The sequence below is a fragment of the Thalia democratica genome, chromosome 1 (genome assembly GCF_965202585.1).
Source record: "Thalia democratica chromosome 1, ktThaDemo2.hap1.1, whole genome shotgun sequence".
Classification (NCBI taxonomy): Eukaryota; Metazoa; Chordata; class Thaliacea; order Salpida; family Salpidae; genus Thalia; species Thalia democratica.
The window spans coordinates 6,620,335-6,644,134 of NC_139165.1; positions in this window are offsets into that span (position 1 = coordinate 6,620,335).

The following is a 23,800-nucleotide window of genomic DNA, read 5'->3' on the forward strand; positions in this document are numbered from 1 at the left end:
TTAGATCTACCGATATTCGAATATTAAAATTAATTTTTCAGTTGATTAAAATTTACTTGATTTTAAACTAGCTTCAAAAAAATTTCTTTAAATCATTAAAATTGATCAAATAAAATAAATTAATCAAAGTCAAATATTGTTGAAAAAAATTTCAATAATTTTTTCAAATGTCAAAATTTATGTAAATTTTTTACGTGGTCAGATGAATTTAATTTTATTTAATTACTTAATTATCAACTAAAATAAACTAAGATTGTTTGTTTTATAACAACAAAACTTACTAATGATTAGTTTACTTATGGATGAAACTACGTTACAAACAATATAATAAGCGAAAAAGTAGCCTCACAAAAAACAGATAAGGTTTCAAAAACTAAGTGTTAAAAATTAAGCTTCGTTATTAATTTAAGTAGTTTTTGTTTTATGATATATACTAATCAATTTAAAGAAAAATTAAATTGAGATGCATGAAGCTTTGTTAATTACGTAATAATTAAGTAGATATAAGTAACTAAGGTAATTTTTGAAAAAAAATCGAAAAGCAAATTCTTTATTTTTAATGTAAGTGTATATCTTTTTCCTATGGCTTTAATTCATAGGTCCCAAACCGGGCTGATAACATACTCAAAATAAAACGTTTGTAATAGTTATTGTTTTAATCGATATATTTCTTATAATTTTTACTTTTAAGTTGACTGTAAAATATTTGATTAACTAAACTAAATATATTAACCGGAAAAATTTACAAAACAGTGCGTTTATTAAATATATCACTATTGTTTTGCTTTGCATTATACAAACAAAGTTTTGTGAAATAAAACAAAAGTTTTACTTTAATTGTTTAAGTTTGGTAAGTTTATATAAGTATATTATTATATTTTATTTAAGCAAAATACAAACGAACTTAATCTTTTATTTATAGTAAACCTTCTGAAGTTATACTACTAGTTTGTGATTTTATGTAACTAAGATAATTTGGCATGAAAAAAGTACAAGTATTCTTTTTGTTTTATTTTAGCAAATAAATAAAATGAACTAACTTTTTTATGAAGTGTTTTTAATTATAAGTATTTGAAATGTTTAATAATAATCAAAATACCTTAATTCAACATATATACTGATTTTTAGCAAATTGTTATTATAATTTTTATAGACTGAAACTGCTTTCATGTTTTATAAATTTCAATAGCATTATCAATAGTTGTTTAGAAAAAAAACTTTATAATAACAAATATTAGTTCTCATTACTTGATAACAGTTATGTTTATTGTACAAGCATTTATACGAAAAAAAAACATTGATTTTTACAATGTATAAGTTTGCTATTGTTTTAATCTTATGGAATATAATCATTTATGTTTAAAATGAACATAAAAATTTCTAAATTCAAAAACTATAATTTTCAAAACTAAATTTTACTTAATTTTCAACCTTCTACAGAAAAACAAGATTTTAATTTATAATTTTACAATACAGAGGAAATCAGTTTTATATGTTTCTTTGTGTAATATATAGTTAAATTAAGAGTACCTTATTTCAAAACAATTATGCTTTAGAAAAAAAATAAAAATTAAACCTATGAATTTAGATACAGTATGTCAAAACTTTGCAACTAATAAAGTATTAGTAAAAGTCGCCAAATAAAGTATTAAAAGCAAAAACTTTTTTTTTATGATTATAAACTATACACAATGAATTAATCACACATGCTAGAAATTTGAAATTAGCCTTAGGTTAGTCTTAAGGCTATGCTTAAGTCGTAACAAAACTTTTTTTTATATCTCATTACAAAAGCCGCTTTCAACTGCTGTAGTGACGCAACAAGCAGTTAGTTTTTAAAAACCGAAATAATATTAACATTTGTCTAATAGAGCATCTAGGTTTGGCAATCAAAGAGAAACAAAATTCTTTAATTTTTTAGAAGTCTCGAACAAGACTGCTTATACTTTATTAATGCATTAACTTTGATTTTTATATAACATGATGTTTGGTTTTTTTAAGTTCTAAAAAAATAAATTATCTTTAATATTAAAATAACAACTTAGAAATTTAAAATTATATAGTATAATAAATAATATTAAGTTTAGTTTTGTCACTTAGAGTTTAGTTACTTCTTAAATGCTTTTTGAGTATTTATTACCATACAAAATATGTATAAATAAAAAATGCATTAATTTGTGAAGGTTAAATTAGAGGTATATAATTTTTGATATAAAAAGAATTTATAATCTTGACATCACTGCGTATAAGGATTAATTTCTTTAAAATTAACACTAAGGTATGTAGAGTTACAAATAATTATTTAGTTAGTTTAGCCGATTGACTTTTGTGATAACTTTTATGTTATAGTTGGATATAGCTTTCATCTTCTAAATAGTTTAGGTTTGGCACGAATTCATTTTCCTTTTAAAAAATTTTAAACAATTTATTAGTTACTTATACTTTCAAAACTTTATATCTTTCTGTCAATGACAAATGCAAACAACTAACACTGCAAATAATTTTTTTAAGATTTACTCTTATTTATATTTAACAAAAGCAGAAACCTTAGTCTAGGTCAAATTAATTTTCCAGACTGCTTAACAGCAGTTAGAGAATTTAGACTTAAAACTAAGTATATTTCGTTTATAAGACTATAATTAAATAGTAATTTTAGTTATATTATTAAGATGCTTGCTCGTTGAAAGTATAAAAATTTTATGTTGAAATTAAGATTTTAGTCGTTAAAAAAATAAATAAATTTGTTTCTTATTCTAAAACAAACGAATGCTTAGAACTATTAATATGACGTAACTAGCTGATAAGATTGCGCGTAATAAATAAATTTGTTAAAAGTTTGTAAGATTAAACAATTTAGTTTGCAAATATTTTTACTAAAACTTTACGATTTTAAAAGTCTTAAACCGGACTATGTAACTTTTAAAACCTTTATAGTTAATTTACAATCAATGCTTAATTTTTACTAAACCTTATTTCACTATTGTATACTTATAGTATAAAAAAAACAGCTCTAAATATTTATCAGTAAATATTATGTTTATACATTTACAATATCATTATAGAAATAATAAAAGTCTGGTGTATAAGTTAAGCAAATAAGTTTTTGTAAAACAATTTTTTTTTCCAATTTGTAACATTTATTAAGTTAAACTAATTAAAGATGCTAAAAATTAAATTACTAGAATAAAAAATAAATTAAAATTAATTTAAATTTGTCTTGTTAAATTAGTCTTGTTAAATTTGTCAAGTAAAAAAAACGATATAAATGAAAATCTATTAATTATTAGTTTCTTGTGATAACAACAAACAAGAAGTTTTACTTAACTGTTTTAAAATACAAATAAGTGCATTCCAAGTTGAGCGAGGTTTATAATTCTAAATTGTTAGGTTTAAGCCTTAAAAATCTAACAGCATCTTTTGCACTTATGACTAATAAGTTTTTTAAAGTTTTGACATATTTGCATATAAATCGTAAAAATTAAAACATATGCATCGTTTGCGTATGCTAAAATTGTTTACATGTTTAAAATAAAATGTAATTTTAAATTCAACTTAAGTATTCTTCTTTTGTTTATATGTGTATTTTACACGAAACAACTAGGTAAATATTTTTGAAACTTAACTAATACACTATCTATATTACCTTTAAAAACAACCATAAATTACTTGAAAGAAATACTCAATATAATATTGTTTTATAAAGTTTTTGTAGTAAAAGTTATAGTTGGTTTTTTAATGTCAACTGTTTTGCTTTGACATATCTTTCATGCGTATTTTCTAGATAAAAAGTTTTTGTAGGTTGTTCTACAAATCTTTAAAAAAAAATAGTTTTATATGTTTAGTTTTTAATTAAGCTTTCAAAACTCTAAATTACTGAAAATTTTAGTATGTTTACCTTATAAATTTGCTTCTGGTTTGCTAAATAGATAAAATAAATAAACAAAGTTTGTTTTTTGATATATTTAAATTTTTTCATATAAGTTTTTATTTCATAATTTCAGTTAATATTTCATCGTACTTTTTTTAAACTATGCAGCTTTCAATGACAATTTTAGTTGGAACTTATAGTTATTATTATAAAATTTTTATTTTAGGTATAAATTTTAAAATTTACAAACAAAACATCTTTCGATTCGCAAACCAAAAGTTTATAGTTTTAACATGAGCAAATTTTATTTTATTAAATATTTCAAAAAAATGAGCGATTAACTTAAAACCAATTATTGTTTTTGAGTAAACAGTTTTATAGCACTTTTTATATAGTTATTTGCCTTAACTAAAAAAGAATGCTCAATTTACTGGGATGCAAAGAGCTTATTTAAATAGATTTATGCAAATTGTATATTTTATTCGCGACCGGTTTCGGTGGCAAGAGATTGCGACATTTTCAAGCAAAAATAAAATATGAAACTGCATATAACAATGTTAGTTAATTATACTGTTGTTTAAAAACTTATTCATGCGTGAAGAATATTAACAAAAACAAAAATGTTGCATATTTGAAATTTCCAGCATTTTAGAGTAAATTTAGGTAAAATTGGTACTAGTTTTTAAAAAAACGGATTGAATTATTAGTTATAGATTATATATTTAATTATTATTTTTGTTAATATTCTACACGCATGAATAAGTTTTTAAGCAACAGTATAATTAACTAACATTGTTATATGCAGTTTCATATTTTATTTTTGCTTGAAAATGTCGCAATCTCTTGCCACCGAAACCGGTCGCGAATAAAATATACAATTTGCATAAATCTATTTAGCACTTTTTATATAAAATTATACAACTTGTTTATATTTAAATAAAAATATTTAACTTCTGTTCATTTTTATTGTTAGACAGAAGTAGTTAAGTTTTCAAAAATAATTGTTGGTAATACTTTTTCCTTTCCAAAAAGCAAAAACGAAATGTAAAACTTAGTTTATTTTACTGTAAAAAATTTGACTGTATGAAGAAACAAAACAAAAAGTATTTTAACTAATTTCTGGTCAATGAGCAACACAAAGCGAAAAATGTGACGTAAGATGCGTAATTAGTTTTGAGCAAATACATTTACTACACAAAAGTCTTAAAGAGAAAACAAATTGCACTTGACTGACATAGAGGTGGAAAAATTATTTTAAAGTTCTAAACCGGACTAAAACAAATGTTTTTCTTCATAATAATAAAATAATAATCTCTGCAGTAAACATTCGTATTTGAAAAATATTCTAAATAACTTAATCCTTTTTTAAAACAAGATTCTTCTTTTTCATTTAGAAAGTTAAGGTATAGAGCTTTTAGACCTTTTTAATCAATACAATATATTAGACTAAAATTTAATATGTGTGCTTATTCTTGTAATAAACAATGTAATAAAAGTAAAAAATAGTTTTTTAGTAAATTAGGAAATAATTGTACTATTATTAAAACTTAATTTAGTTAATGTTATTTAAGCTTTTTAAGCAAAAATTGAAATAAAAAAAAACATTACTATGAAGTTGCTAAACAAATATAAAAAGAAATAACATTAACCTGAATAAAATAACTATAAAGTAAACACGAAAAATCTCATGCTTCAACATTATATCATAGATTTTGTTGTAAAATAGCAAGTACACATTTAGAAAAATAAAAAGGTAATTAAACTATTAGTATTGTCAAATATTTAAATTAAAATTTTTATAATTAGTTAAATATTACAACCTTGCGTTAGTTATTTTTCGATTAAACCTCAAATAAGCTATAAACAGTTTAAAGTAAACTAAATTCACTCAAAAGCATCAAATATTTTTATTCTTATATTCTTTTTAGTTTGTTTAGCTTATTTTAATACCAGCTGTACATTTTTCTATAGATTACTGTTTTCTTATTCTTAAACGGGCCTATCTAACAATGCTAAGTTATTTTTTACAAAAAAAGTAAACTTTAAAAGTATTTACAACCTAAGAAAATTTAGAGTGGAAAACTGCAAAACATTCAGTTTGTCTTGTAAAAAGTATTATACAATTTGAATATTAATTTTAAGCAAAAAGTAAATTAAATTTATTTTAGTTTTCTCATAACGAAAAGCTGCTTGCAACTGCGATAGTGACGCAACAAGGAGTTATATTTTTAAAAACGAATTAAATTTGATATTTATTTACATTAACTAAACAGGTCTGGTAACATGATAATATTAATTGCAATGAATATTTTTAGAAGTCTTAAACAAGACTGCTTATACTTTCTTAATTCATTAAGTTTGCCATTCATATAACAATATATTTTATTTTTTTTTTATTAAGGTCTACAAAAAAAATGGCTAAAAGTAATTATCGATATTTAGAATTGATATAAGAATTGAGAAATTTAAATTTTTAATTAATATAAAAGTTTTTTTTATCACTAAGTCTAAAACCCTTTTTTTTGTGTTTATTTTAATGTTAAACATTGTTTTCGATTGTTTTCTGAGAACTTTTATTATTTCATAATCATAATAAACTTTAAGCTAAATGTATATCAGGATATAAATAGTTTTGAAATTAAAGTCAAAGTTGAACTACTTGAAAAATGTTAGATTTCACAAAATTTAATTGTGTTTTAAGTCTCAATTTTTTTGCTCGGTTTATAGTAAAGTTGATTCGTGTTACATTTAAATTTATAAAAACTATCATTGTAATAGACAAAACTAACAACACACAATTTCATTTTGCAATCTTAGTTCACCATATTTTAGTTACCAGCTTTAAATGAAGAAAATCTAAAAAATTTTTACAACTTATAAATGTTTTACAACTGATAAATTGTTGCAAAGTAAAATTTGTTTACCAAGCAGAATGAAATTTTGTTTGTGACGTAACTTGCTGACTTGTGATAAAGATTTAAGAATTTTTTTATAGATTAGAGCAAATATGTTTAGTCTGATACGACATTGAACTTGTTCATTTTTTAAATGTTTAACAGTCTTAAACCAGACTAAGATATTACTTAATATATAAAGTGAGGAAATTTTTTGTATAACAGACTTTTTACATTGTAATGATATTTTTGTATGTAAGAGTAAATTAAAATGAAATGCGTATAAAAACAAACATTTTACCGATATAAACTTTTAATTAAAACCTATCTTACTAAAAAAAAGTTTGACGTAAGTTATTGTTATAAATAGTTACTGCTATCGGCCAAATATAAATAAAAATAACAACTTTTCCCAAAGAATACTTTAAGTAATTGCAAAAACCTATATTAATAAGAAAATGTATCTTACAAACTTCTTGTCTTAAAGAAATAGTAATATCGATGAATAAAGATAACTATTTTGAAACAAAACTAAACCTATGAAGATGATAATACAAATATTAAATAAAGAATTAAATTTACTTGTTTCAGCAGCAATTTTTTTTTCAAATATAACATTTTATCAAATAAACAGACGGTTAAAAACTATTCTAAAACAAAAATTATTCCTAGTGAAAGTATCTTATTAAAAACCAATTTTTGTAAAATTATTGATTTTATAAGTTTGCTATTATCTATAAAAAGGCAGTATTGTTTCATATATATTTATAATAACCCATTTACTCTCTAAATAATCTAAGTTTGTATAGTTGCTTGCTTAGTCTGTAAAAGTGATTGAATATGCATCTTCAAAGGTTTTGCTCGATTTTAAATGCTTGTTGGCATTGTGTAGTTTGAGTGCAGCTCGATCATTTGTCTCGCTGGTAGTCATATTCTTCCAGTTATGTCTGTGAGAGCTATTTTTAAAATATATTAAAAGCTTAACATAAAAATTAACTTTGATTTTTATTTTTATCTTACTTACTAAAACTTGGTGAATTTTTGTAGTTACAAAAAACTATAAAGCTTATAATACTGCTTGTAATATGTTAATTGGATTTGCTTTTGGACCCCGGAGTACGGCTTACCTGTCTTCTCATCGCTATACAAATACTTAAGTTTAACAATTAGCTGTAATCAGTAATATTATATTTCTATTACATTGTAAAAAGTAAGAAACAAGTTCTACCAATAACAATAGTTATAATGTAATTCATCAAATAACATATAAATTTACTATAACTATGAGTACTTGTAATTCAGTGTTAAATTGGTTAAATTGTACATCTACTTCAGCTAAATAAATATTTAAGCTTGATTTACTATTCATCATCATATTTTTAAACTAAAAGTAATTGAACTGTTTACTTAGTTTTTTACTAAGAGATTGTTTTTTATGTTGTTAGGAAGCTATTTCAGGGATTATTCTTATAAAATGAATTTTAACGTTACTACTTAATACTCAATCTCACTTTTTAAAGTCATGTTCACGCCATAAAAACTCAGCAACATCTACTAATAAATACTTTAAATTTATAATTGGTGTACCCTCTTAATGTAGGCATCGATTGTATTTTGGATATTTGTAAACCAGGTGCTAACTGGTTAAACTTATTTACTAATGAATGAGAAATTAAACATTTGGGTAATGAATGTATTTATATGTGAATTAACCTTTATAAGCATATCTGTAACTTTGTTTATTTAATAAATAAATAAAAAACAAATCATTACTTTATAAAGTTTTTAGTAAACAAATACACATTATAATCTGATTGAACTACTTCTATGTTATTTAGTGTTGTTTAATGAAAGTATTAGCTTGAAGTTTGCTTTACAATCAATAAAACGTTTATTTCATGTATTTCGGTTATTTGTAATGTTTATTTAAACTCTTGCAACATTTTCCAAAACTTATTATATACGTATCGATTTAACTAATTTCATAATTATTTTTTAGTATAACACTGGATTTAAAATATCGGTAATTTAAGTGAAAAACAAAATATTGAGTGTTTGAATATTTTTATTATGTATAAATTTTCTTTTACGTTAACGACAATTACACCACTATATTCAACAAAAAACATTTAAACTTTTGTGTTGTTTTATTTAAAAGTAACAATTAAAAAAAAAATTTGAAGCAAATTTTATATTGTGTTTCTTATTCAAAATTTAAAAACGATATTAAAAGATAATTAGTGTTTATACATAAAATTTACGAATCATGAATACTACCAAAATTTATAATACGTAACATCATTAACTTTGATAAATTCTTTAAGTAAAATAAAGTTCTTTTGTTATCTGTTTATATTCTGAGCGTGTATCTTATTTTAAAACTTAAATAAACTTAACCAACCGTAGACTAAACTAATTAATGATTTGTGAAAGTCATTTAATTTACTTTATTCTGACATTAAAATCATGAAATTTTTATCTAAATCACACCAATTTAATAATAAATTTATTATATAAATACAATTTATTGTCAACTCACATTTTTTAGCGAATTAATAGGTGATTAATTTTAAAATTTATTTGAAAAATGTAGGTTGTTATTAACATAAAAAATTATAACAATTTCTAATAAATACTTTCATTTTAAACAAAGCAAGCATTACTGTTCTATAATACTTTTATTTACATTTAAAAAGGGATTATCAGCCAACTTATATTATTTTTTAATAATTATGAATAATTATATAATAATTAATATATAATATATTTAATAATGAATAAGTTTTATAATTTTAAACATAATTTTGGTAAAATATGGCTTTTTCTACGTTTTAATTAGAAAAATTGTAGAATTAAAAAATTAAATGAATTATAGCCTAATATTTCTTTAGTAACTAAGTAAGATTATATTTTGTTGGATAACAGAGCTGTGTCTGATTTTAAAGTTTAGTAGTTTTTAATAAAATTAATATATGAATAAAATAAGTTCTAAGTTGGGAGTAAATTAATTTCAAACAAAAACTAGTTTCAACTGTGATTTTTGGGAGGAGCATCCCGGGGTAATGGACATATTAGTGGCCATGCTAAATCGTAGGGAAGGTTTCTATATGGAAGCTTAGCTACATCTAGACTAGAAAGGGTTTATAGCTAGGGTCCGTGTTAGGTAAAATTGAGACTAAGATAATTTAATTTTTTATATAGATTCAATGGAAGATAAAGAATTTATTAAGTTGTTAAATCAATAAACAAATACAAATTTACATAATTGGCAAATTAGTCAATTATAAAAAAAAGTTTAAATAAATATAAGTCCTAACAAAATTTTATAAATTAGCAAACAAGTCAAGTATAAAAACCTAGTAATTAATAGTATAAGCCTCTAATAAAATTATACAGATAGACAGTTAAAAATGTTATTTTATTTTGAACTGGGAGCTAACTGCTGAGTTGAATTTCAACTGTTCAAAATCAAATATAGGATTTGTATCCAAATAGGTAACGAATATAAAATCAAATAAGCTTTAAGTGGACTGATTCCAACACTAAAATTAAAATATAGGATTTGTGTCCAAACAATTAACAAATTCAAATAAGCTGTAAATGGAATGATACCAACACTCAAATCCAAATATAAAACTGTAACCCACAACAAAGAAAGTGGTTGCAAGCAAGTAGTGGCTGCAAGCAAGCAAACATGTGCATAACAGTAAGTGATTTGCCAGTTAGTAATGTGCTGTTTATGATTGACCGCACAGCTTCACTCTGATATTCATAACCCAACATCAATGATGCATTACCAATGCATTACACAAAAAAAAATCTTTTTATTGGTTACGTAACTAAAGCTAATTGTGCCGAATGAAAGTTTGAAATAAAATGGTGTCTACTCGTTTTGACATACTTTTTATAATTTCTATTATTTTATAGGAACACTTATCTTTTAAGGTAGCTGTCAAAAAGTGAAAAAAAAAATTTGCGTTTTTTAATAGTCTGGTCACAATTTAAAACAAAATTTTAAACTGTTAACTCTTTAAAGTATAATTGATAGCTTAGTCACAGTTTTGTGACTTTCAAGTATTTACTTATTTGCATTTGTTAAGTACAAGTCAACTTACTGGTTTAAATTTAGAACTCAACTAGTTTTTACACATGAATGAACCACATTACGTCATAAATAGTTTTAAAGTTCAAAAATTTCAAAATTTAACAAAATTTTATGTTTTAAATTATAAAAAAAGAGCATTTTTACTTTTACTAAAAAAAAGGAAAATTTGCTAAGTGCAATGTTTTAAAAGCACATATTAGCTCAAAAGTACTTTTAACTTATAGCTTAGATTTTAACAAGTAAACGTTAGTAGTATCTATTTAAAGTATTTTAGTTTAGTGATAAATATATTTCAAAGCAAAACCGAAACTTAATTTGAAAAAGTATTTTAGTATGTTTTGTTTAAACAAAAATTTGCAAAGAAATAAAACTTTTCTTAGTGTAGCTAAAACTTTACAAAAAGGAAAAACTAAAACGTGAGTAAGTTTAAAAAACTATTGCTAATAAGTTAAATTAAATTTTTTATATTTTATGGATTTTTTTTCAAATTTAATTTAACAAGCTTACTATTTTTATCGTGAAATTAAAAACCTTAAATAAAAAAAAGTGACAGTTTTGTAAGCTGCTTTAAAATATTTCAAATGATTTCATACTGGTTGTTGTTGCAATATACACGTTTTTTATACAAAATAAGATAATTGTTTCTTGCGGTTAAATATAATATGACGTAATACCGCGACGTAATTTAAATAAAATTAAAGTTATTTTTTCTCTACAAAAAAGAATACAATTTATTCAAAAGCGTTAAACTATTTATGTGTTTTTGTTTAAATATATATTATCAAAGTTGTATGTGAATAACTTTAGTTCATAATAGTTTATTTCATTTTTAGTTTTTTAAAAAGTAACACAAAATTTAATTTTAAAAAAGTTTTTTTCGCCTTTCTGTTTAATTTGTGTTAAACTATTTGTAAAAAAAAATTGGGTCATAAAAGTTTATTTCATAGTTATTATAGTATGTTTACGTTTAGTTCGTCTATAAGTTAAGATATAACTTAATCTTTTAAAGAATAGTGTCTAATTTCTGTTTCATTATTTTTTAATTGATTTTTAATAAAGAACAATAGATCAGTTATGACAAGCTGCTTTAAAAAAAGAAGATAATTATGTATTAATTTATTTTCAATTCAGAACTGTATTGGAATTTACATATACATATATATCGTTACACTTATATGTCTTTAATAAACACTAGTGAAGTTATATGAGCATTACTTAATTTTATTTTAACTAACGTTGGAACGAATTTTTTCATATTATTCTCGGTTTCACAAACTTTTTTTGAAGTTTTTAAATATATAAATACTTTTTATACACCAAAACAGTGTTTATTACCCGTTAAAAAAAAAGGTATTTAACAAACACATTTTTCAATTAGTTTTACAAACTTGAACTGTATTAGAGCCTTAAGATCATCATTTTAAAATTGATTGAAATAGATATTGATTTTTATTTTGTATTCAGAAATATAATAAAATTTATACATATATTTATATATATTAAAAAGGTTTATTTAAAGATGCAAAACTCAAAGTGATTAGTCACGAAACTTGAGTCCTTTGAGTTTTGCATCTTTAAATAAACATTTTTAATAATAAAGCCCTCAAGGTGGGCTCAGTGTGAAAAATTTAATTAATTAAGTTAAATAACTTAATTCTATATTCATATATATATATGCATAAACATACATTTGACGATTAAAATCTACTTTATTGTTTATTGCTGTATTATAAATAACTATTAGAAAAAAAAGGAATTTTAACAATTATTAGTAAAAAACTGAGTACTTATGTTATTAGTACTTACACAAGCTCCTTTTGCAAAAAATCTTAAGTGCTCATTTTGACATAAATAAATAAACTTAGTTAGTTTTGGGTAGCCTTCTTTATATATAATTTCACGTGACGTAGTAATCTTAAATACCAACAAAAACATTTATTAATTTACGTTATATATTTTAGTCGCATTTCAATAATTACTTTCATTGAATAAACAAAAGTTTTTACAAGCAATACGGTACCTGTATATACTTAAAAAAAATTATAATTCTTTTTATAGCACTTACAAATTTTAAGGGTAAAAATTAAATTATTCAAGGTTTAGCTTTTGTACGATTTAACAGTATAACAAAACAGCCATAAAGTTTATTAGATTAAATAAGTTTGTACAATGTTTTACCATTTTATATATTAGTAACACTAACAATAATAAACTCGATTTTTTTTACTTACGTCACAAGCATTTATGACAGCATAAAAATTTAATAATTTTATAAATATCTAAGCCTTTCAATGTTAACTGGAAGTTCTTTTTAATTTTTTTTTATGAGTACACAGTACCTGTAATATTTAAATAAAAAGGATTTTAGTGTCACAGTGAATTAATTATTGTTAGTTTAGTATGTAATTTAGTTATCGGAGTAAATTGTATTTAAAACTTTTTATGAATTTTAACTTGAACAACCAAGCTTGGATTAACTGAGCGTCTGAGTTTTTTTTTTGCCTAAACCATCTATTTAATTTTATTTAGTATATGTTATGAATTGAAAACTTTTTTATAAACCCAAATCGGCTGAGTTAGTATTCAAATTAAAAGTTGAAGTAATGTATGTATAACTTTATTAAGAAGTACACTTGTATTTATTGTTATTTTTAGTAGATATAAACTAATGTATTTTTTTTTCGGTTCTGTAATGTGGTAGTAAGAGCTTTTTACTTTGCTAAAAGGTTTTTGTTAGTTTTTACTTTATTTACATTTAGTATAAATGAACAATACACATTTTACTTAACCAACGTCGAAACCAAGTCGCAACCTGTCACATGTAATTTAAACACGTCTCAATTTTTTTCACAGAAACGTCAATTAGTAATTTATTTTATAGGTTAAATTAGGTAAAATAAATAAAGTTTTAGATGGCTAGGCCATTAAAAATTATTTGACGTCAGTAGTAGTAAAATTTATTAAAATAGTTTACATAATATTTATTCCACTCAACAATTTAACGTTAATCAATCATAATTTTTCTATAAAAACCACTTAATAAGTATGATAAGGAGAATAAAATGTCGTAAATTATCATAAATAGTTTAAAATTTTGTAAACTCCAAACTTCTTTTGGATTTGAAAATAGCGTAATATGTTTATTTAAATTTAGTTCATAACAGTATACATAATTACGGTAGATAAAGTTGATAGTTGATATAATAAATAAAACAATGTACAATACTAAAATAAGTCGATTTATTGTTTAAGTTGAAATATTAACTATGTTTAAAACAAACAAACACTGTACTAAAGTTTGTTTGTATTTATATTTACAGCTGTGCAAAATTGAAATAAAGTTTTTTTGTGAATATATGTATTAAAGTAAGCATAATGCTTTTTGTAGGGTTGCAACTTATTACTAAAAAATAAAAAAGTCATCAATGAAAAACAAATAGTTCATGTTTTGTTTTAAACTTTGTTCTATGATGACATAAAATAAAAGTCTGAAATATGAAACTATAAGGTATTTACAAATAAAGCTAACAAAGTTAAGTTTATGCTTTTATAAGCTTCATTCTAAATAATATTTAGAAAAAAAAAACTAGTTTTAAGAAAAGTAAGAAAAAATCTTAGTACTTATTTCATTTGTACATACGGTTTACGTAATCTTAAGTGCTTTTTTTGACAATAAATAACTTAAGTTGGTTTTAGATTGCTTTGTAACATCGATAAATTTATTTACATGACGTAGTACCTTTAATAACTACAAAACAATTTGTTAGTGACCTTTTAATTAATTACTAATACTGATTCACAACAAACTTATTCAAGGTATGTGGTATATCTGCATATACTTAAAATTTAAGTTAATTTCTTTAATAGCATTTACAAATTTTAAATACAAAAATTAAAACAATTCTTTGAATAAATAAATTTTGTGCAAAGTGTGACCTTTTCAGGTATAAGTAACAATAACATTAAAAATCCACCTGTATCTTTTTTACTTACGTCACAAGCAATCACCGACAAAAAGAAAAATATTAATTATTATAAAAAAATTCGCTTTTTAATAGGAACTAGAAGTCTTATGTATATTTGCTTTTAGCAGTTACACAGTACTTGCAATATTTAACTTAAAAAATGGTTTTAGTATGTCAGTTATTGAAATATTGTTAATTTAGTATGTAACTAAGAAATCAAAGTAACTTATATTTAAAACTTTCTATAAATTAAGTGTTTAAAAACCAATCTTGTGTCAACTGAGCGTCTGAATTTTTACTGCATAAACCCACTGAGAATCAAAATCTTCTATTTTAATTTGTCTAGTATATGTGATAAATTGAAAACAGTTTTATCGATCGAAATCGGTTGTATTAGTATTTAAATTGTAAGTTGAAGTAATGTATGTTATCACTTTATTTAGAAATATAGTGAAATTTGTTTTCATTTTTAGTAGATATAATTTAATGTGTATGTTTCTACGGTTATGTAATGTTTTAGTTTGAGCTTTTAATCTTGCTGAACAGTTTTATGTTTGTTTGTTTTTTTTTTAGGACGAAACCAGGTCGCAAACTGTTACATTGTTTGTTGTTGTTGGCAGTCTAGTGCTTATTGAATCTTAATTCAAAAAAAATATTTGATTTTTTTAATAGATTAAATATAACTAATAGTTTAAAATTGTTATCAATCTTATCATGTAAGTTATATGTTAAGTTATAAAGTAAACTTATTATGTACAGTAATAAAGTCTTAAGATTGTTTTCAAAAAAAAATCATCATTTTTTAACTAGAATCATATGTTTATTAGTTGAAATTTTAAAAAATTAACTTTAAATTGTCTTTTTACCTTCGATGACGTCGAAAAGGGTCTCTCACAATACTATCTATTGAATTGGTTGAAGATGTAAAACAATTGTTTTCTAATCTCTACAAAATTTTTTAGAAGTTATTTTTAGCTAGTATGCAGTACTAGTATGTAATATGTAAACTATGAATGTAGTATTTATCTGATAGCGAATAATTAAAGACTAAAAGTTATAAAACAGTAAGCTAAATATTAACTTCCACACGTTTTTTACAACTTTCATTGTTTCAATGCTTTTCTGTATTCCGGTTATAAAAACATAAAGCCAATAATGATTCATGATTATAAACAGTACTTAGGTCTTTAATAACTTTTTTTTTATTTTACATTATCAATTTTTCAAATAAAAAAGTTTTAACTTTAAGCTGTAAAAAATGCGATAGCGTGGAAAATGATTAAAAATTATTTGTTAGAATGGACTTGAACACCATGTTATCTTAGTAAAATGATGTGTAAACTTCACAACAGACTAGCTAATTTTAAGCAGCACAAATACTTAATTATTTTATAAGATAACCAAAGTTCTTACCACTTAAACTTTTATGAAAAAAAATTTATTACATTATATATAGTTTTTTTTATGGATACCTGGTTTAACCATCAAAAATACTTTAAGTGAACTTTTTTTAGAGGAATAGCTTATCCTCTTCTAAATACCAAGTAAATGAGTCATTGCTTTTTACAAAAATGCAAGTAATTATATTTTAGTCTGAAACTAGCTTTTGTTGTTAAATTCACAAAACTAGTAATTAAGTGAGTAAACTAGTATTTATATAAATTTTTTAAATTTCCTTAACTGCATAGTTGGAGCGTTATATTACTTAGATATAAAATTTTAGTGCTTAAAAAAAAAGTTATGGCAATCTAAATTTTGAAACAAACTATAATCTAGAACTTATAAAACTATGAATTTTAACGAACCAGATTAAATATTAATATCAACCACTGATTAAGTAATAATAATACGTGCATAAAGTTTAGAAACTTTTTTGAATGCTTTTTCAGTAGTTTTTGTTTTAGTTTTTGTTTCGTTTACTCATAATTAAATAAAGCGATCTAACGTTTAAATATTATTTATTAATTACAAATATAAAAGTAAAACTTTTTTTTTTTTCTAGTTGTAATTCGCTTTAAATTAAATTTTTGTTAATAAAACAACTAAATTTTAATAAGTTGTCTATTAAAAAATGAACATGAATAGAAATAATTTAGTTATTGTTTTCAATTTTGTTTTGTTGACCCCTTTGTTAAAGAATGATATCGTGAGAATTTTTTTCTAAAAAAAAAATCAAAAACTGTGCACATTTATTAAACAATTATCTGAACAAAAAAAGTGCTTAAAATAAAAGGTTTAAGCTAAAATAATTTTGAAACAAATTATAATCTAGAGTTTCTAATGCTATTAGTTTTAACGAACCAGATTAGATATTACTAATAACCACTGATTAAATAATAATAATAATACGTGAATAAAATTTATAAACTTTTTTGAATGCTTCACAGTGTTTTAAATTATTCTAAACATAATAACACTGTATGCCAGCAATTATTTTTATATTATTATTTTTACTTACTCTTTGTACTGCAAATAAAAAGTATAAACTAGTTATGATTCCTATAAATATTTTTTTTATTTAATTTTAAAAATATATATTAAAATGTTTTCTATATTTCACTAAAATATTTTAAGAACTATAAAGGTTAAAGTTTATAAAAAGAAATTTTTAAGATGTCTGAAAATATCTATTTTACTAACAAACGCCCTTTGTTGATAAACAAGTGTATAAGATTTTTTTAGTCAGTTTTATTATATATTAAAATGTGTAGTAAAGGTGTTAAAATAAGAATTTTTAATCGCTTAAAACAAATAATTCAGTAAATTATTTAAGAAAAACGTTAAGATTATTTTTTGATAAGTTTCTAGTGTTATTGGCCTGTTAAAAATAAACTTGTATAATAATGTTGATACCTTAAAACAGTTAAGTTTTATAAAGCAAGACTTTCTTAAACTAATTTGTTTTTAATTATTGATGACGTCTAGAAAAATCTTTATAACTATTCGGTCTTATAACGCCACACAAAAAATTTTAATTTAATTCAATTTGTTTGAAAAAAAATTAATTACTTAAGTTTTAATATATAAAGATAATAAACTTTATCATTAACAGTTTTTATAACTTTTGTTGATAGTTTAATTAAAATACAAAACCTAGATGGGTAAGATAATATACAAATCAAAGTAAAAAAAAATATTATTATAAAAATAGGTCCGTTTTAAAACTTAAAAATGTACTCAGATGAGTTGTGAGAATAAAACTATTTTTTGCAAAAACTTGTATGAAACTTTTTAAATTCGCTCGGAGCGAATCGAATTTTACGTTACAATTTGTATTTCACTGTGTTTTAACGTTTCACAAATTATTTTGTAATAGTTTTATGACAAATTTGCTTAAAAATTAATTTAGTTTACATAGATTCTATAGTTATCACGTTGTTATCGTTTTTACTTCTTTGTTGCTAACTTATTTTAATGCAAAACATTTTTGAAAAAACAATTTTCTTTTTTAAAAATTTAAGACAGAGTATTATAAAAAATATGATAATAATATTATAAGATATAAAAACAGAAGAAAATACTAAAAACTTTACATAAAATTATCTTTAATTTTTTTAAATGTTTATCTTACCATTAAAAAAGGTTTAAAAGCTTTTGTATTAGTTAGAAAATTAAAGCTAAGAATAACATTAACTGAAGTTTTTAAATGAATAAATATAAGACAAAATACAGTCAGAAACAAGCTTAAAAGTTTTAAAGCGTTTTATTTTTATAAATATTCATTTTATTCAAGTTACTACTAAAAGTTTAAAGTGTTCAAGTAAGCTTTATTTATATTTTTTGTAGTATTAGCTATATTGTTTACAATTTGTCTACTATTTTTATTAGTAAACATTGTGTAGAACGTGAATGAATCGTTTGAAAAAAATATTTTTTTTTAAATTAAGTTCATGATAGATTGTTTCAAAAAAATATAGTGGATAATCATTTGAAATACAAACTCCGAAGAAAATATTTAAATCTTTACATAAATTAACTTAATTTTTTAAGGTATCTAATATCAAGTAAAACTTTTAAATTTTTCCATTTAAAAAAAAGTATATTTTAAAGTAATTATTTGTTATAAAACATAAGGCAAAGGACAAAAAAGACTTTAATTTAAATTTAATAAAAACTTTATATATTTATGAAAACTACCTAAATTAATATTGTATTGTACTTAAGCTTCATTTTTTTAAAGAATTTTTTTTAATATTTACCTAATTGTATTTCATAACTCATTATAATCAAATTCTTACAAGTTTATAAAAGTTTTACTTAAAATAAGTTTCTAACTTATTGTTCTAATATAATAAATAATGCAAAGAAGCCTGGTTTAAGAGTGTAAAAAATTATTTAATCGGAAGAAGCAAGATATATTTCAAAATCTGATAGAAATTACAAATAAATTATCCAAAATTTTTATTTACTATCAGCAAGTTATTTCACTTACAAAATTCTATTCTACTTGGTAAATTAATTTTACTTTTCAACTATCAACCAATTGTAAAAAAGTTAAACAGATACTAAGATTGTACAAATTTTGTTAGAGTTTATGCATAAAACTATGTTAGTTAAATTATGATAATTTAAGATTGTTAAATATTTTATTGTTGTTGGTTCGAACTATTACTCTAACAGGTTTTATAAATTTAAATGTAAATAAACACTTATTACCTTAATCTTTAATCAAGCAAAAATCTTTATGTTTAGATACAATTAGATTTTTTTAAATCTAACATTGGTCAAGCATTTTGTGTCAGATTTTATTTTCAAAAGTATTAATAACTAGAACTAACACAAAGCTTATAAAAATAGACTTTTCATATATTAATTTCAAATACTATTTGTTTTCAGACAACTTAAACTATTTTTCTATCATTTAAACATAATTTTTTTGTCTTAGAAAAGTTTTTTTTTTATTAGAAAAGATTTATTTTACATCTAAAAAGTCTAGCTATACGTCATACATAAAAAACATTCAAAATTCAAAACTCGCCGGCGGCAGTAGGAGTATTTAATGAAACGCAACTTTTTTTATAATTTCTCTTTAATTAAGCTCTAACTCATTTTTGTTCTTTACATTAAACCCAAGAATATCTTCTGTAAGTATCAAAGTTTTACATAGTAACACACCACAATTTACCTTTTTTGAGCCGTATGTGGCCCATAGGCTTCATTTTTAAATTCTTAAAAATTTAAGAGAAATTTGTGAATAGAATACCATTTATAGTCAAAAATGATTAGGTTTGCTTTATAACAAATGTTATTAGTTGCGTTTTAAGTTGAATATGGTTACATTACAATATTTAAGTTTATTTGTGTAAAACAAATGCTATTTTACGATAAATTGTAAACCTTAATTCCTAAATAGTAAACTTTTTTCAAAAATAACAAATGAACTTTATAAATTTATAACTTAATAAACTTTGAAGATAATTTGTAAATGGTTATCTAATGTATTTTTATTTAGTTAAAAGCTTTGATAAAACTCTTGTTCATCCAAATTTTAAGGAGATAGCTCACAAGGTTATGTGATATACTGATGCGATTTTGCATACGCATACTTCAGCCATAAAGAAATACTCATCAGTTAAAGCAGGAAATCATTCAAATACCAACCTTGATGCTCCTAACACGTAGTTCATTTAGACATTTGTATCTTTTTGTTTGTTTTAGTTGAAAATGACTACTTTTTGTAAGTAATTTTCAAAGTTTTATCTTCAACACTTATTTTAAGTTTTACATTTTTAAGGTATAATTATTTTAGATTTTAATTGTCTTTAATAAATTAAAAAACATTCAAAGCATAAAGTTTTCTACATTATATTTTTGTACATGTTTCTTTTTACAATTTATTCGTTCTTTTCGCATCTATTTTTTATATGTAGTTTTAATATCATTTTGCATAAGTAATAGTTAGGTTAATGCAACTATTTATTTTATATGGTTTTTATTTTGGTTTGTAAGTAAACCATAAACATACGATTATCTAAATTAGGTAAAATTTCTGTTTACAGTTTCGGTTATTAGTTAGTACAGGTACCATATACCTATTAAAAATAAATTAAAATTTCTTTCATTACAAATTAAATACAATAAAGTTAGTTATACGAAAACTCTTACAAACTTCTTGTTGGTAGTTGATGGTGACGTAAAGAGTAATTGAAAAATTGCATATAAAGTTTTCTACAAAACGGATTCCTAAAGCTCATTTTAATGGTTGCCTGTTTCGCACAAATTTTAAGCATAATCTTTTGTAAACTGCTCATTTACTTTTTTCCGGTTGTTACCCAAAAGTCGCAACAAACCGAAAAGTTTTGGGAACTTTGTTTTAGTAGCGTTGAGCAGTTTAGTTCATTTATTGTTTATTTTTTATTTTCTCAAATTTACAGCAGCTACTTTGAGCATACACTTTTCTTTAGAAAAAAATTCAATAAAGTTATGGAAATATAATTATGTGTTTTGTTGAATGCCACTAACTAATTAAAATTTTCAACAAAATGTTTTAATGACTGCTAACTTCATAGTTATATGATGTTTTTACTTAATTAATTCATAAGCAAAAAACGTTTTTAAATTATTTTGGCTTGTTTTTTATAAAAAAATATGTTTACTACTGATATAACATTTACAACCAGTTTTTTATCTTTGAAAAAATTCTTTGAAAATTTTTCGAAAAAAATTTGATTGATTTTTATTGTACTGAAGGTTTTTTGGTATTTTGAAAAGCTATATTTACTCGAACATTTGAAACACAAAAAATTATTAAATAAGTTTTTAAAATTCATTTATTTTTTTAAATGTTTATGTAAGAACTAATTTGTCTAAAAAAACAGTTTGCGATTAATAATTGTCTGATTACAATGCTAAACTGCAACTTTTTTATTAGAAATATTATTGATATTTTGTCACAGTTTTGTGAATTAAAAGACTTAAGTTCTTTGCCTAGCAAAATTTTAGTAACTTACTAGGTTAAATAGAAATTATAAGTACTTTTTACACAAATATAAGCTAAATAAGACATAAATAGGGTCAGTATGCAAGCATTTCATAATTTTAAAAATTTTAATTTAAAAAAATTATATAAATATTTACGATATCTTTTTCAATTATTAAAAAATTAATGAATTTTGGTAAATGAAAAATTTAAGGTTATATATATGAGCTTAGGGTTTAGACTTGAATTTAGATATAGTATCAATTAAAGTTTTATAAAGTTTCATTTTTAACATGCATTTTACAAAGCAAAACCAAAACTTTTTGAGAAAATAATTTAAAATGATTTGTTCAAACTTAAGTTTGCAAAGATACGTATTACTTTTCTTCTAATAAGTAATATTCCTTAAATGTTTTTCCTTTTTTTTTGTTACTGTCCTGGACAAGACGTTAAAAGATGTCCAAATGGTGTGCAAACCAATAACCGAAAGGTTCATTTTTAGGATTAAACATTTTGAGCGTCTTTTATAGTAGTAATTAAAAGTTTGCGAATAATGAAATTAAACAAGATCAACTGTAACTGTTATGCAGTAGAATAAAAACCTTAAATTAGTTAAGATTACGTTGTTAAAATGTAATATCGTGAGATGAAGTTTGGGCAATGTTTTAAGAAACGTGTTGAGTTTAGTAGATTTAAGATTGTGACCTAGATGGTTAGAAAAAATTTGTAAAATTAATATTTAAATTTTTAAAGAATAACTTTTGTTGTCCTTAAAGCAAGCCTAAGCTGTATTGTATTAATGTGTTTTTTCATAGACTTGTATTATTTTCTGATGGTTAATGGTCAATTTAAAACTTGAAATAAATTTATATGTGACAAATAAAGAAAACTTGATCTATGTTATAAGCCTTAGCACTGTCATAATATATAAATTATAGAAATGTAGTCACAAATAAAACAGTTGGTCTAAGCCTGTATTTTGATGCAAAGTTCTTTTATTATATTTTGAATATACAAACTTTTTACAACAATCTGATTTTTGGAAAAAATTACTAAGATTTAAATGTATATCAGCTTTTTTAAGATAACAATAATTTAAACAAATCAGGATTTATTCTTTTTTTTTTGCTAAAATCTATTATTTTCTTATAAAAAAAGACCGTTTAACATATTTGATTTTTTCAATTTGATTTTGTTTCTGTTATTTTTATCATAATTTTTTAATTTGATAAACTTGATAAATATTTGATACATACTCGTAGGAGATAAAATTATTATTAAAAACTAGTTTCTAAGACAAAAACAAATTAAAAATAACTATCTATTTTGTAACTTATACTATTCCTTTCAACCGAAACAGATAAATCCTGACATTATACGTTTAAATGAATATATATCGGTATACAATTAATATATGATTAATACAGTTGCAATATAACTGCTAAAAATTTTCTTTGTTTTGTGATTTCATGAGCTAAAAACTAAAATGTGTTTTTAAATGAACAGTTTGTTGATACAAGATGATGACAAAAGAGTAAAGTTTTAGAATAAAAGTTATAAATAAAATAGATTCAAAAATCCTATTTTGATAATTGCATACTTCGCATAATTTTATAACATAATCCTTAGTAAATCGTCCATTTACTTTAAGCACATCTTACATAATTTATTAAAATCAAGGGTTGATAATGCCCACTTTTAAAACGTTAAATATGTTGTGGGAGGTTTAAGAAGTTTACTCTATCCTATCTTTTAAAATATGTTTTTTTTTTTGTAATTTCAAGACACTAATCCTAGAAATTTATCGGTGAAACAAAAATAAAGATTATTATTATAAATTTACAGAAAATCATTTTGAAACTTTTTTTTAATATTTTGTTAATATCAAGATTACAAAACCACATTGATTTTTCTATGGTGAATTATAATTTTGTATACAAAATTATTTGTTTAACTGTCTCTACGTATCTAAAATGCAAATGTTTGTTTTTTCAGTCATCATCTTAGCAAATAAATGTAATTTTTTTATGGGATTTTGAGAAGTATGTT